Source organism: Castor canadensis, chromosome 9 (assembly GCF_047511655.1).
Source record: "Castor canadensis chromosome 9, mCasCan1.hap1v2, whole genome shotgun sequence".
NCBI classification, from domain to species: Eukaryota; Metazoa; Chordata; class Mammalia; order Rodentia; family Castoridae; genus Castor; species Castor canadensis.
Window position 1 is genome coordinate 68,159,476 of NC_133394.1, and position 15,998 is coordinate 68,175,473.

At 36.0% G+C, this 15,998-nt stretch overlaps 1 pseudogene; it reads right to left on the reverse strand.

Annotated features, from left to right (window-relative positions):
- The window catches only part of LOC109675178 (targeting protein for Xklp2-like), a 74,231-nt pseudogene that overhangs the window by 15,649 nt on the left and 42,584 nt on the right, over nucleotides 1-15,998 (reverse strand).

The window sequence follows — 15,998 nt, forward strand, 5'->3', positions numbered from 1 at the left end:
ACCCTGATTTCTGCTTGATACTGCCCACACAGATGTCCATATTATGTCCTACTTCATTCTTTGACTTTATTCACTATATGAGACAGTGATCCACTTCACGCTTGTTAGAGGATGTTCACCAAGCAGTTTTCTATAACGTTTGTGATCTATCACCTCATTCATTCAAAATGATGTATTAAATTTAGTGCTGAAAATGTTGAAGCTTTTATGATGCTGAGTGTCCACACGTTCCAGAGTGCACTAGACATGTGGCCCATTAGATCACCTGTCATTGCTGTGATGAATGTTGGAAGAGGTGAGCAGATGATGGAGACAGGAAACTGAAATCTTGGCTCTCTATTTTGTTGTGTACATGACCATGAAAGAGTTGTTGTATCAGTTCATGGCTTCTCTCAAAGACTTCAAGGCAAAACTATGAAGAAAGCAGAATCTAGAGACTATGATCCATTCTAATCTCAATTCTAACATGAACTTTGAGATCAATGGAAAGGGAAATCATTTACCTATGCCTTGGTTTCCTTGAGTGTAAGGAGCCAGGAACATTACCTATCTTATGGGGTTTTTGTATGGTTTAAATAATTTGAAATATTTAAACCTCCACTACAAGTTTAGCTTTGACATGTGAAGAATTCATCACACTAATCCTTAAAAGAAAAATCTGAAAAATATAATGAGTAACCTTCATTTTTGTTGGGATTCAGGTTTGATCTCAGGACTTCACAGGTGCAAATCACTTGAGACACTACATTCACATGCTTTGCTCTGGTTATTTTGGAGTTGAAGTCTGGCAAAATATTTGTCTGGACTGGCTTTGAACTCTGATCCTCTTGATTCCAGTCTCTCAAGGACCTAAATTGTTGCTAAGATTACAGATATGAGCCAATTTCATGTGCTTGATTTCAGAAACATTTCTTGAACCCCTATGACAACTGACATTTCTCCACCCCAAATACTGGGCAAACAGAGGAGTCCGGAGCCACAAATCAGAAGCCCATAAATAGACCAGAAGCAGCTTCTGCAGAAGGTGGTTGAAATAGTCAACTTTTAATTTTTAAATGAGATATTTTTATATTTATTTATTTATATGTGATGAAAAATAACTAGAATATGAGTGTGGACTAGCATGGGAATAAGAAACTTCTGGGCTACAGTCTAGTGTGGCCCAGAGTTCCTTTCATTTCACCTCCCAGAACCATGATCATAGTATCCAAAATCACCTCATATTTCTGACAGGAATACAGGAGAGGAGAGCATTTGGAATAAATGCCCTGTGCTTGTCACAGCTAATGGAAAGAATGACTTGACCAGAGCCCAAACTAACCTTGTGAAAGGGCATTTTCTCAGTGACAGGCTCTAGAGTCCTAACTTACCGTCCATGTCAAAAACATGTAAAGGTCAAAGATAAGGGACAAGAGCCACTCCAAGAATGGGAGCTTTATCCTAGGATTAGAGAACACTTCCTCTCACCTGCCTTATGTCACACAAGTAGTGGTCCTATGTACGAATAATGAGTGACAGCAGAAAGGGCTCCAAGAAAGCACAAGCTGTTTAAGGACCACAACATTGTAAAGGCTATATATGACAAACCTATAGCCAACATCAAACTTAATGGTGAAAAATTGAAAACATTGCCTCTAAAATAAGGAATGAGACAAGGGTGCCCATGATACCTACTCATATTGAACATAGTACTGAAATTCCTAGCCAAAGCAATTAGGCAAGAAGAAGAAATAAATGGAATACAAATATGTAAAGAAAGTGTCAAAATATCCCTATTTGCAGACAATATGATCCTATAGCTTAAGGACTCAAAAAACTCTACCCAAAAACTTCTAGACACCATCAACTCTTCAGTAAGGTGACAGGATACAAAATCAACTTACAAAAAAAATTAGCTTTTCTATACATCTATAATAAACTAACTGAGAAAGAATATATGGAAACAATTCCATTTATAATAGCCTCAAAAAAATCAAATACCTAAGATGTGAATGACCTCTCAAAGGTGATTTACAAACCACTGAAGAAAGAGATGGAGGAAGACTACAGAAGGTGTAGGGATCTCCCGTGCTCATAGATTGATAGAACCAATATAATAAAAATTGCTGTACTATCAAAAGCAATCTACATGATACATACATTTCCCATCAAAATACTAATGATATTCCTCACAGAGATTGAAAAATCTACCATAAAGTTCATTTGAAAACATAAAAGACCACAAATAGCCAAGGCAACATGCAGCCAAAAGAGCAATGCTGGAGGTATCAAATACCCAACTTCAAACTATATTACAAAGCAATAGCAATAAAAACAGTATGGTGCTAGCACAAAAGCAGACATGAAGACCAGTGGAACAGAACAGAGGACTTGGATATGAATCCACACAGCCATATTATTTTTGATAAAGGTGCCAAAATATATGATGGAGAAAGACAGCCTCTTCAACAAATTTTGCTTGGAAAAGTGGTTATCTATCTGCAATAAAATGAAATGAGATCCATGTTTATGCCCCCGTAGTAGTATCAACATAAAATGGATCATGGACCTTAATATCAGACCAGAAACTCTGCAGTTAGTACAGGAAAGAACAGAGAATACTCTGGAAGTGATAGATACAGGCAAGGACTTGTTCAATAGAACCCCAGCAACTCAGCAACTCAGAGAAAGGATGGACAAATGGGACTTCATAAAATTAAAAACCTTCTGCACAAAAAAAGACATGGTTTCTAAACTGAAGACACCACCAACAGAATGGGAGAATATATTTGTCAGCTATACATCAGACAAAAGGCTGATAACCAGAACATACAGGGAACTGACAAAACTAAGTTCTCCTAAAATCAATGAACCAATAAAGAAATGGTCAACTGAACTAAACAGGACTTTCTCAAAATAAGACTTTCAAATGGCCATAAAACACATGAAAAAAGCTCACAATCTCTAGCCATAAAGGTAATGCAAATCAAAACCACACTAAGACTCCACCTCACACCTGTTAAAATACCCATCATCAAAATGAAGGGCAATGATGTGGGGAAAAACGACACTCCATAGACCTCTGGAGGCAATGCAAGCTAGTGCAACCACTCTGGAAAACATATGGAGGTTCCTTAAAAATCTAAACATAGATCTGCCATATGATCTAGTAATCCCACTCCTGTGGATATACCCATAGGAATGCAACACATGTTACCCAGAGGCACCTGCACACTCATGTTTCTAGCAGTGCTATTCACAATAGCCAAGTTATGGAAACAGCCAAGAGGCCCCACTACTGACGAATGGATTAAGAAAATGTAGTATTTATACACAATGGAATGTTACTCAGCCATGAAGAAGAATGAAATCTTATCATTCACAAATAAATGGATGGAACTGGAGAATATCATTCTGAGTGAGGTTAGCAAGGCTCAGAAGACCAAAAGTCCTATATTCTCCCTCAATGTGGACTTTAGATCTAGTGGAAATATATAATGTTCTAGGACTTGGGTCACATGCTAAGGGGTGAGCACCTAAGTGAGGTATGGGGATAAGTATGAAACCCAAAACATGAAAGTGTTTGATGTCCCCACTGCAAAGGAACTAATACACAAACCTTAGCAACAGAGGTCAGTATGGGAAGGGGATCAGGGACTAGTGGAAAGGTCAGGTAGAAATGAATCAACTTGGGTTGTCACACTTTGTACATGGAAACAATGCTAGGAATCTCTCTGTATAGCTATCTTTATCTCAACTAGCAAAAATGCTTTGTCTTCCTTATCGCTTATGTCTTCTCATCAACAAAATTTGAAAAGAGGGCAGAACAAGTTCTGCCTGGAAGCGAGGCAGGGTGGGGGGAGAGGGAGGAGGTGGAAGGCATGGGGAGGAATGGCCCAAACAATGTATGCATATGTGAATAAATGAATAAAAATATTTTAAAAATAAAAATACATTGTTAAATATACAAAAAAATTCCATAAGTAAAACAAAAAAGAGTTATTGGGGAAATACAAAGAAAACAGAAAGAATTTGAGATATCCTATTCCCACAAGAAGAAAAAATATCAAAGATAGTTTAACTCCTAGCATGTTTACTTAAAACTTCACACTTACTTAAGATTTTAATTTTTTTAAAATTGGTCTGTTTCCCCATATGTAATTGGTAACTATCAATTAAAGATTATAAAGCATGCTAAGAGGGAGGACCAGTCTCCAGAATCAAGGCCAGCATGCAGACTAAATTATGACATGGGCTTTGAAATATCAAGATGGAAATGGAAAACTTTTATTAATAGATTAATGGCTGTAATGGAGAAGGCAAGCATGGTACCACAATGACACAAAGAATAGGGGCTATTAATTTGGAATAAACTAAAAATTGCCCACACTTCCCTAGAGGAAGTGTCAATGTAATTTGCAGAGTTTTGAACAGTCAGTAAAATTTTTTTTCAACATTAATGTGGTTGTTGTTCATTTGCTTTTTTTTATTGTTTTATTATTCACATGTGCATACAAGGCTTGGGTCATTTCTACCAACTGCCTCAACCAGTTCCCTTACCCCCTACTCTGCCCCTTTCCTTTCCCCCCTACCCCCTCAATACCCAGCAGAAACTATTTTGCCCTTATTTCTAATTTTGTTCTAGAGAGAGTATAACCAATAATAGGAAGGAACAAAGGTTTTTGCTGGTTGAGATAAGGATAGTTATACAGGGAGTTGACTCACATTAATTTCCTGTGCGTGTGAGTTACCTTTTAGGTTAATTCTTTTTGATCTAACCTTTTCTCTACTTGCTGGTCCCCTTTTCCTATTGGCCTCAGTTGCTACAAATGCTAGCTAATTTTTTAGGTGTCTTACCTATCCTCACCCCTCCCTTGTGTGCTCTCGCTTTTATCATGTGCTCAAAGTCCAATCCCCTTGTTGTGTTTGCCCTTGATCTAATGTCCACATGTGAGGGAAAACATACGATTTTTGGTCTTTTGGGCCAGGCTAACCTCACTCAGAATGATGTTCTCCAATTCCATACATTTACCAGACAATGATAACATTTTGTTCTTCTTCGTGGCTGCATAAAATTCCATTGTGTATAGATACCACATTTTCTTAATCCATTTGTCAGTGGTAGGGCATCTTGGCTGTTTTCATAACTTGGCTATGTGAATAGTGCCGCAATAAACATGGGTGTGCAGGTGCTTCTGGAGTAACCTGCGTCACAGTCTTTTGGGTATATCTCCAAGAGTGGTATTGCTGGATCAAATGGTAGATCAATGTCTAGCTTTTTAAGTAGCCTCCAAATATTTTTCCAGAGTGGTTGTAGTAGTTTACATTCCCACCAACAGTGTAAGAGGGTTCCTTTTTCCCCACATCCTCGCCAATACCTGTTGTTGGTGGTGTTGCTAATGATGGCTATTCTAACAGGGGTGAGGTGGAATCTTAGCGTGGTTTTAATTTGCATTTCCTTTATTACTAGAGATGGTGAGCATTTTTTCATGTGTTTTTTGGCCATTTGAATTTCTTCTCTTGAGAAAGTTCTGTTTAGTTCACTTGCCCATTTCTTTATCGGTTCATTAGTTTTAGAAGAATTTAGTTTTTTAAGTTCCCTATATATTCTGGTTATCAGTCCTTTGTCTGATGTGTAGCTGGCAAATATTTTCTCCCACTCTGTGGGTGTTCTCTTCAGTTGAGAGACCATTTCTTTTGATTAACAGAAGGTTTTTAGTTTTATGAAGTCCCATTTATCTATGCTATCTCTTAGTTGTTGTGCTGCTGGGGTTCCATTGAGAAAGTTCTTACCTATACCTACTAACTCCAGAGTAGTTCCTACTATTTCCTGTATCAACTTTAGAGTTTGTGGTCTGATATTAAGATCCTTGATCCATTTTGAGTTAATATTGGTATAGGGTGATATACATGGATCTAGTTTCAGTTTTTTCAGACTGCTAACCAGTTTTCCCAGCAGTTTTTCTGGAAGAGGCTGCTTTTTCTCCATCGTATATTTTTAGTTCCTTTGTCAAAGACAAGTTGGTTATAGTTGTGTGGCTTCATATCTGGGTCCTCTATTCTGTTCTACTAGTCTTCATGTCTGTTATTGTGCCAGTACCATGCTGTTTCTATTGTTGTTGCTTTGTAATATAGTTTGAAGTCAGGTATCGTGATACCTCCAGCATTGTTCTTTTGACTGAGTATTGCCTTGGCTATTCATGGCCTCTTGTGTTTCCATATAAATTTCATGGTAGATTTTTCAATCTCTTTAAATAATGTCATTGGAATTTTGATGGGAATTGCATTAAACATGTAGATTACTTTGGGGAGTATAGACATTTTTACGATGTTGATTCTACCAATCCATGAGCATGAGAGATCTCTCCACTTTCTGTAGTCTTCCTCAATCTCTTTCTTCAGAAGTTTATAGTTTTCCTTGTAGAGGTCATTCATATCTTTTGTTAGGTTTACACATCAAAAATCTTTTTGATTTTTTTAGAGGCTATTGTAAATGGAATTTTTTTCATACATTCTTTTTCAGTTTGCTCATTTCTATTGTAAGAAATGCTAATAATTTTTCTATGTTGATTTTATATGCTGCTACCTTGCTATAGCTATTGATGATGTCTAGAAGCTTTTGAGTAGAGTTTTTTTGGTCTTTAAGGTATAGGATCATGTCATCTGCAAATAGGGATATTTTGACATTTCTTTACCTATTTGTATTCCTTTTATTCCTTATGCTTGCCTAAATGCTCTGGCTAGGAATTTCAGTACTATGTTGAATAAGAGTGGAGATAGTGGGCATCATTGTCTGGTTCCTGATTTTAGAGGGAATGGTTTCAGTTTTTCTCCATTAAGTATAATGCTGGCTGTAGGTTTGTCATATATAGCTTTTATAATGTTGAGGTACTTTCTTTCTATTCCTAGTTTTCTTAGTGCTTTTATCATGAGATGGTTTTTGTCTTTGCTTCTGTTAATGTGGTTTATTATGTTTATTGATTTTCACATGTTGAACCACCCCTGCATCCCTAGGATGAAGCCTACTTGGTTGTAGTGAATAATCTTTTTGATGTGCTTTTGAATTCGGTTTGCCATTATTTTGTTGAGAATTTTTGCATCAATGTTCATTAAGGAGATTGGCCTATAGTTCTCCTTTTTGGAGGTGTCTTTGCCTGGTTTTGGGATTAGTGTAATACTGGCATCTTAAATGTGTTTAGCAGTTTTCCTTCCCTTTCTATTTTGTGGAACAGTTTAAGGAGGGTTGGTATCAGTTCTTCTTTAAAGGTCTGATAGAATTCAGCAGAGAATCCATCAGGTCCTGGACTTTTCTTTTTGGGGAGAATCTTGATTGCTGCTTCAATTTCATTTTGTGTTATAGATCTATTCAGGTGATTAATTTCCTGTTGGTTCAGTTTTGAATGATCATATGTATCTAGAAATCTGTCCATTTCTTTAAGATTTTCAAATTTATTTGAATACAGGTTCTCACAGCAGTCTCTGATGATTTCCTGGACTTTCATGGTGTTTGTTGTTATCTCACCTTTTGCATTCCTGATTCTATTAATTTAGGTTTTTTCTGTCCTCATTTTAGTCAGGTTTGCCAGGGGTCTATCAATCTTGTTTATTTTTTCCAAGAACAAACTTTTTGTTTCATTAATTCTTTGTATGTTTTTTTTTTTGGTTTCTATTTCATTGATTTCAGCTCTTATTTTTATTATTTCTCTCCTTCTATTTGTTTTGGGATTTGCTGGTTCTTGTTTTTCTAGGAGTTTGAGATGTATCATTAGGTCATTAATTTGGGATCTTTAAGTCTTTTTAATATATGCATTCATGGCTATAAACTTTCCTCTCAGGACTGCCCTTACTGTGTCCCATAGGTTCCAGTAGGTCGTGTTTTTATTTTCATTGACTTCCAGGAATTTTTTAATATTCTCTTTTATTTCATCAATGACCCATTGTTCATTAAGTAATGAGTTATTTAGTTTCCAGCTGTTTGCAAGTTTTTTGTCTTTACTCTTCTTGTTGAGTTCTACTTTTACTGTATTGTGATCAGATAATATGCACGGTATAATTTCTATTTTCTTATATTTGCTGAGGCTTGCTTTGTGCCCTAGGATATGATTTATTTTGAAAAAGGTTCCATGGGCTGCTGAGAAGAATGTATATTGCATAGAAGTTGAATGAAATGTTCTGTAGACATCAACTAGGGTCATTTGATGTGTTATATTTTAGATCTTGGATTTCTTTATTGATTTTTTGTTTGGATGACCTATCTACTGATGATAATAGGGTGTTAAAGTCTCCTACAACCACTGTGTTCACCTTAATATATGCTTTTTGGTCTTTCAGGGTATGTTTGATGAAATTGGGTGCATTGACATTGGGTGCATATAGGTTGATGATTATTATTTCCTTTTGGTCTATTTCCCCTTTTATTAGTATGGAATGTCCTTCTTTATCTCCTTTGATCAATGTAGGTTTGAAGTCTACTTTGTCAGATATAACTATTGCTACTCCTGCCTGTTTTTGGGGGCCATTGGCTTGGTAAATCTTCTTCCAGCCTTTTATCCTAAGCCTATGCTTATTTCTGTTGGTGAGATGGTTCTCCTGTAAGCAACAAATTGTTGGATCTTCCTTTTTAATCCATTTTGTCCATTAACATTAAATTTCAGTATTGATACGTACTAACTAAATGATTCCTGTCATTTAGTTGTCTTAGTTGTTTGAAGGTTTGATTGTGTGTACCTAAGTTGAGGTTAGTCTCTACTGTCTTGCTTTTTCTTTTCCTGTGGTTTCATGGTTAAGTTGGGTTTCACTTTCTGTGTGCAGAATCCCTTGCGGAATCTTTTGTCATGGTAGCTTTGTGGTCACATATTGTTTTAGTTTCTGCTTATCATGGAAGACTTTTATTGCTCCATCCATTTTGAATGATAGTTTTGCTGTGTAGAGTATCCTGGGGTTGAAGTTATTTTCATTCAGTGCCCAAAAGATCTCACCCCAAGCTCTTTTTCCTTTTAATATTTCTGTTGAGAAGTCTGCTGTGATTTTGATGGGTTTACCTTTGTATGTTTCTTGTTTTATCTCTCTTACAGACTTCAATATTCTTTCCTTAGTTTCTGAACTTGTTGTTATAATGATGATATGCCGTGGGGTAGTTCTATTTTGATCTGGTCTGTTTGGTGTCCTGGAGGCCTCTTGCATCTGTATGGGCATATCTTTCTCTAGATTTGGGAAATTTTCCATTATTATTTTGTTGAATATATTATGCATTCCCTTTGCTTGCACCTCTTCTCCTTCTTTGATGCCCATGATTCTCAAGTTTGGTCTTTTGATAGAGTCGGTGAGTTCTTGCATTTTCTTTTCACAGGTCTTGAGTTATTAAATTAATAGTTCTTTGGTTTTTCCTTTAATTACCATTTCATCTTCAAGTTCTGACATTCTGTCTTCTGTTTGTTCTATTCTGCTGGATTGGCCTTCCGCTTTGTTTTGCAGTTCTGTTTCACTCTTTTTTCTGAGGTTTTCCATATCCTGGGTGATTTCCTCTTTAATGTTGTCTATTTTTGTCCTGAATTCATTTATTCATTTATTCATCGTGTTCTCTCTTTCACTTTGGTTTTTATACAGTGCTTCTATGGTTTCCTTTATTTCTTCTTTTGCTTTTTCAAATTCTCTATTTTTGTTGTCTTGGAATTTCTTGAGTGTCTCCTGTACATTTTGGTTGACCCTATCCAGTATCATCTCTATAAAATTCTCATTGAGTACCTGTAGCATGTCTTTTAAATTATTCTTGTGGGCGTTATTGGGTCGTTTGGCATAGTTTATCTTCATTTTTTGGATTCTGGATCTGAGTTTCTGTTTTCTTCATTCCCCTCTGGTTCCTGTACTAATTTTTTGCTCTGGGAAAACTGGTTTCCCTGTTTTTTCTGTCTTCCCATCATTGTCTTTGGTGTTGTTACTGTCCCTGTACTGTGTGCAATTAAGTATTTTCTAGCTTGTAATAATAACAATGGTAATATTTAGAATGGAAGGGTGAGCTGAGATGGAAAGCAAGAAGTTAAAGAAAAGGAGAAAACAAATACACAGACAAGAGGAAGAAAGCAGAACAAGGTTTCAGACAACAAAGTTTCAAAGGTATAAACAGGGAGCATTAGTGTACTAATTGACATTAAGCTGAACAGGCATTAGAGAGACAGTGAGCAGATTGAAAATCAAAAATAAAAAAAATAGATAAGAATAAAAATAAAAAATAAGTAAATGAAAGAAATGTCTATATATAAAAATGAATTAAAATAAAATGGAAAATAGAAAATTTAAAAAAAAAACCAAAAAACCAAAAAACTTCCAAATTCAAATGCAATTTTTTGCAGTCTTAATAATTTGGGTGTCTGTTTCAGTCTCCAAACTTGGATATGGTGCCTCAGATGTTGTTCTGTAGTTGTCTCATCAAAGGGGATGCATAAAGTAGAACAAAACTACACACACACACACACACACACAAAACCCCACCAAGTGTCCCAAGTTCAAATGCAATACAGTTTCAGTAAGTTTTTCTGCTTGCAGGTGTAATTTGGTTGTTGTCTCATCAAAGGTTGGGAGACAACGAAAAGAAAAGAAAAGAGTCTGGAGACAGATCTGAGAATGGTATCTGCAGCTGTGTCTTGCCTGCCCGCTGCTGTCAGCCTGCTGTTGCTGGAGGTGTTATTTATGCAGATCTCTGGGGTGAGCTTAGCACTCACCTGGCCCTGCAGGCTTTGTTTGTTCAGAGTTATCCTGTGCAGGAGCCTCTGCTACAAGCTTTCCCCTTTCCAAGCACTGGGAAAGGTGACACTGCACCCGCGTTGTCAGGGTTGCGTGTTTATTTATAATTCATGTGGGAGGTGGGTCTTCCCCACATCGCCAGTGGAGTTTTCCTACCACCTCCACTTTCACAAGCTTTCCTGCTCCTGATTACTGGGCGGTGCTGCTGCTCCTGACAGCCGCCATGTTTGTTTACAGTTCACATGGGAAGTGGGTCTTCCCTCCTCTCCTGTGGAGTTTTCCTCCCTCCACCACTCTCACCAGTTTTCCCGCTCCTGGTTGCTGGGTGAGCGCCCTGCCCCCACTCCCACCAGAGCCTCTTGGCCAGGCTGGCTTGTTTATTTACAGTCCCTGGAAGGATTCCCTTCCCCCAATCTTCGGTGCTCAGTGTGCCCCACCCTCTTTCCTGTGTGTCTTATTTGTTCTTATTGCTTGTTACTCAGTTTCTCTTTTTTCCCCAGGTGGAGGTCAGTCTGTCCAGGGGGCTATGCTGCTCTGGCCCTGGCTTGTCTGTGGGAGTACCACGTACCATGAAGCTCACCTGGTCCACGTCATCCCAAGCCATCTTGGTGCGGGCGACTGGCGGCGTGGGGGCCCTCCTGGTTTCTCCGTTTAACATGAAGTGGAGATTCTCTGCGCCAGCTGTAGGTGTGGGGGGGTCAAAGTTATGCCTCTTCTCAGTGATTATACCTGCAAAGTGTGTCTCCAGTGTCTTTCCAAGATTTCACTATAGGAGGCTCACTTTCTGCTTCCTCCCTCTAGCCACCATCTTGGAATCCAGTCAGTAAAATTTTTAAAGTGTATTTATAGCCTTGAAAACAAGTTTTGCAAATGATACTAGGTAAATTCTGCTACTTTGCTACAAATTATATGACAAAGACGATTACAGATTTTTTCTTCCGTTGGTGGTACTGGGGTTTGAACTCAGAGTCTAGTGCTTGCTAGGCAGGTTGTTGGGATAAGCAACAACCTCATCGCAGAAAGTTAGTGTTGTAGATTATGTATCATTTTTAGCATGTAAAACAGTATGAATTAGCAAGTATTTGACTTACAATCAGTATTGAGAAAATGTCAAATAAAATTAATGACATCATCATTATTGATCTTATAGTAAGGAGTATAACCAGGATTCTGGGAAAAAAATTTAATAATTTTTATGTTAAGTTATAATATCAGAGATGAGGAAAAAAATTTAAGAAATATATACATATTGTTTTTTATGCTCCTTGTTGTAGTATTCATGTCTCTAAAGGAAAAATAATTTATCTACAATAAGTTATTGTGTACAGCTATTATAACTTGTACCCTTTTATTTTATCATTTTTGTATTTGTTTACATGTTTATACATTGTTTGTGCCACTCTCCCCAGTTCTAGGCAGAACCTGTTCTACCCTCTTCGTCTCTATTACTATGTGTGATAGATACCAAATACTGATGCTTTCCTCTGCTACAGGCTAAAACTGTCAAGCACATTTTAGGTGATTACTACATACTAAGTAATAGTTATTTTTGGACATTAATTCTTTTAATTATGACAACCACTGTATGAGATGGGTATAATTGTTTATTTTAAGAAACAAGAAAACTAACTTACAGAAAGTTAAAATAAATTCCTTAGGCTTATACTTAAAAGCTCTCATATTTTATTTAAATTATAAATGCAATTATTAAAAATTATTTTCAAAGATAGCAAAAATTATCATATGAACCTGTGATGTTGGTGAGATCTGTTTTAATCATAGCCATGCCATCAATTAGTGTGACCTAACTGAATTAATTCACTGAGGTACACAAAAAAATTCATGGCAAAAACAGAGATATTTTATGTTTACTTAAAATATTTCAGGAAAATGAGATGATTATAATTTTGTCATGAAATAAATATGAATAATATGAATATTTGTTCTAACTAATTCATCAACAAAAAAATTATGATGGCTTTAAATAAGTAAAACAAACTATGTTTTGGTGCTTTAAAATGTGTATATATTCTTGAAGTTAAATAAACACACACTTCAGATAAAAAAAAATTCAGTGCTGAGAAGGTGACTTTCAAAGTCGCCCACTGAGATTCTTAGAAACCATATTGCCTATTGAAGACTATGCACCAGGCATGCACTTACATAGGAGATTTTCACCTGTGTAATTTTCACCTATATTCTCATCATACCTTTGGTGTCATTTGTACCCAGAAACCATGCTTTCCTGATATCACACTGGAGTTGATTGTTGCTCTAATACTCTGCATTACTTTGGAAATGTTCTACTAAAAGAGATTGGGAATATAAAATCATTTTATTTTGTATGTTAGCAAGATCTAGCTCCTATATATTGCCACTAAATTCCTCATGGAGAGTAAATAATTTTTGCATCATCTTTTTCTATTTGTTTCTTGTTATTAGCAAATAATAGAAAACAGTTGACACTTTGTGCTACTGTCTAGACATTACCTAAATGGACCTACCAGTTGGATATGTGAATTTCCTGGTTCCCATGGTGCTTCAGGTGATGGTGTTGGAGAACTTTCTACTACTATGTCATAAGAAATTCCAGGATGGCTTTTTCACTCACATACCAGGCACATGAGTAGAGGTGACTGGAATTGGGAAGGTTAGTTGAACATCTTTCTTTCTGTTCATGACTTTTCAACATGGGAAGCTTGGATTTCCTCATAAGCATAATAGTCTCCAGACACTCAGACATCTTACATTATAATTATCACCAACTGAGGGACTATTCTAAAAGACAGGATTTAGAAACTCTGAGTTTCTCAAGTTCTAGGCCTGGAAACATCCTTAATGATCACTTCTAGTATATTCTACTTGTCAATGACTTCAGAGAAATCTCCTCAGATTTAAGGGAATATGGGTCTCTCAATAGTGTGATTATCAGAGAATTTGCAGCTAATTTTGACAGATCATCTTTAACCTATGCTCTGGCCCTCCCATTTCAAATGAGTTCCAATAGCCTGTATCTACTGATGTGATTGGTAGGTCCACTCATGTCCCAAAATCATCTTACCATATTAGAACTAGACTTACTACTTTGCCACTTGCTAGTGAATGACTCTGTCAGGTACTAAAAACTTGGAGGTCATATTTGACCTCTTTCACACACTCTTTGTGCAATGTGTCAACAATTTCTAATTATTTAACCTCATACATAACAATATCTGCTATTTTTTTTTCTCCTTTTATTTTTCTTTTATTTATTTATTTATTTTTTAAAATTATTCATATGTGCATACAAGGCTTGGTTCATTTCTCCCCCCTGCCCCCACCCCCTCCCTTACCACCCACTCCACTCCCTCCCGCTCCCCCCCCTCAATACAATATCTGCTATTTTTAAACTATGGCATGCATTCTAGAGCTGAGGTTGCATGAGAACAATTTATCACTTGGATATAAAAAGAATTGTAAAAAATTACAGTACTTCTCTGAGAACAGACTATTTCTTCTTTACAAATCCAAAGTCAGGAAGGATATACATAGCCCTCTCTTCCACTTTAAGTACAAGATGCATAATTTTAATTATGGTCTTACAAACCATATGAGTAAAGATTGTAGGATTCTGTAAAAGAATAAAATGCCCTTTATACCTTGGACAAACAAATTATACATGTAATACAGTTTACACAAATCTTTAAGACATATGACTTTGCCAATTTCAGGAAGTTGTGCTTTCTGACAATATAAACTGTATCATTGAAGTTACATGACATTAAAGCATGACCTCAATTTCATTTTTCATTTCATTGGGGGTTTATATTACATTCTAATTCAGCTTTATTTTTTTCCTTTGCTATTAAGATTATTTTAGACGAGGCTTCTATCTATCAAGAGGAGATAAGTCCTCTTGCACATCAATTTTAAACTTTCTTCCTTCTCTTAAATACATTTCTCAACAGTCCAATGTTTTATCTCTTTTCTAGGCGCTCATCTACCATGGATAGGCTACCTTCTAACTCCTTGTAGCAGAAATTTCTCAACTGTTACTAGATGGTGATAAGATATCATGTCACAAATTGGAACTGTCTACATTTGAAAGAAATTGTGTATTTGAGTGTACACAAGCACATGCATGTGGGAATATTTGTACACATTTATTTGTCTTATAATGAAATCTGATTTGTCATTTGTTTATATTTATGGTATGCTACAACTTCATCACAAAAATAAAAACTCCTTTTAAGCTATTATATCAGAAATTCATATGATATTGGCATTATCTTTACTATTTTACCATTTTAACAAATGGAAAATCTTCATCTCAGTCTTAAACTTTCTCAAGGTCACAAAGCAAAGGGTGATATTGGATGATCTTTAGATTTGGACTCTTGTCACCATTATAACACAGAGTTCCATAGTCTCATGGAAGCACTGTTTGTGTCTCTTTCATAGCATGTTTCATAATCTGCCACGTAATTAAGTTATTTTTATACATGCACCTTTCTCACTGTATTTTATACTTTGAATTCCAGGATTTCTGACTTAATAGGTTTTTAACTTTACAAAAGCTATAAACCTCACAATTTCTCTTTTTTCAGGTCTGTAAATTGGGGGCTGAAGTAGGATCCCTATGGTCCTTTAGATTCAAATATTTTGTGATTTCTATGACAATGACTTCCTTGGAATAATTTGTGTATTTTTCTGGTGTCATCTACAGTGCACAGCTAAGTGTATTTTACTAAGTAGGTAGTCTAGAAATGCTTACTGAGTGAAGTGGGTTGGTTTTAAAATCTCATAATAATTAGAATTTAAATATAGAAATCTATTTACAAATAATTTGAGTCATTTCGTTATCCACTAATTATTGACTAACCTCAGTGTATTAAGGATATTATTGTAAAAGGAAAACATAGTCCCTGTCTTCAAACACTTGCTTTTAAAACTATAATTCTAATTATTTAACCTCATAAATAACAATATTTACTATTTTTAATCTATGCCATGCATTTTAGAGTGAAGATTTCATGAGAACAACTTGTCAATTGTATATAAAAAGACTTGAGAAAAATTTCAGTCCTTCTGTGAGAACAGTCTGTTTCTTCTTTACAAATTCAAAATCAGGAAGGATCTACATACCCCTCCCCTCCACTTTAAGTACAAGATATCAAATTTTATACTACATATGGCAACTTACACAAACTTCATGGAAAAATGATGGAAAGTCGATGTCACTATCATTATTTTAACTTAAAATATGAGAAAATGAAGGTCCAGAAAGGGCAACTGATTTG